Genomic DNA, 1178 nt, shown 5'->3' on the forward strand with positions numbered 1-1178 from the left:
TTTTTTTTTTTTTTTAAGTACAGGTAGGGAAAAGGAAGCAATCATTTTTAATTAAAACCTTTTTGCACTTTCTGAATACAGTTCAACTTGTTATTATTTAGCAAAAAGCAAAATGTTGCTAGTGTTTGTCTTAAATCTTATAGCTTTACCCCCGTGGTATGCCTTCCATTAAAGTAAAGAGATGGAGCGGTCAATCCCGTGATTCATTTGGCATGGGTTTCACTGGAGACTGGGGTGGGGTGGCAGAATGGGTGGCAAAGAGAAGACGACATGCAAAAAGTAATTTACACAAAAAAATGGATTTCTTAAAAAAAAAAGAGAGAGAGAGAAAATGTTATCTTCAACAAATGGAAACAAGCATTCAAAGCCCATCTTTCAAGCTATAGCCAAACCATGTTCTATCTTAAGGAAGTTCTCCTCTTTCTTTGTTAATAAAATCTCTCCCCAAACAATTATCACTTTTAATCATTCCCAGACTGGGCTTTACCTTCAGATCTTTCATCCCCAGATTTTTCTGGTGGAGGGCTGGCAGATGTTTTCTTTTCTGGAGGGCTTTCTGGTTCCTCATCGTCTTCTTTGGGAGAAGGAGTCTTTTCCTTTGATGCCTTTGAAGCTGAGGGATGACCCACTTTCCCTTTGCCTTTCACTGTTGCCGTTAGTCTCGGTTTGGCATTTTCTTTACTTTGTGCTCAGGTTTGGATTTCTTAACCATCTTTTTGTTTTCCTTCTTTGAACTGCCATAATCACTGTCATCATGGTCTTCCATTAGGAAGTCTTCATCACTGCCAGAATCTTTTTCTTGGAAGGGTGCCTCGTCCTCTTCTTGTTGTTCTTTCTCACTGCCCACATCTCCCATAAGCATTTCTCTCTGCTCAGAAGTTGCTTTAAAAACTTCCTTGTCATTACTGGCATACATTTTTATTATCTTCTTTTACATCTTCACTATCATCTGCTGAGTGAGAGTCACCCTTCTTGGTCTTCACATCTATTTCTTAAGAGTCCTCACTGTCTTCCTGTGAATTCTTTCTACACCACCTCTTGGTTTTAGCTTCTCGAGGATATGATCCCATTTTCTTAGCTGGAAGACCCGAATATCTTCCATAATCTTCATCAGTATCATCAGATTCCTGAAACTGTGAATAATTAACGACCTTCTTATTGCTGATAGGCGAAGACAT

General features: G+C 38.9%; 1 pseudogene; it reads right to left on the minus strand.

Annotated features, from left to right (window-relative positions):
* Positions 1–461: 461 nt before the first annotated feature.
* On the minus strand, positions 462–1178 carry LOC102816744 (annotated as a pseudogene).

The sequence above is a fragment of the Chrysochloris asiatica genome, unplaced genomic scaffold (assembly GCF_000296735.1).
Source record: "Chrysochloris asiatica unplaced genomic scaffold, ChrAsi1.0 scaffold00065, whole genome shotgun sequence".
NCBI classification, from domain to species: Eukaryota; Metazoa; Chordata; class Mammalia; order Afrosoricida; family Chrysochloridae; genus Chrysochloris; species Chrysochloris asiatica.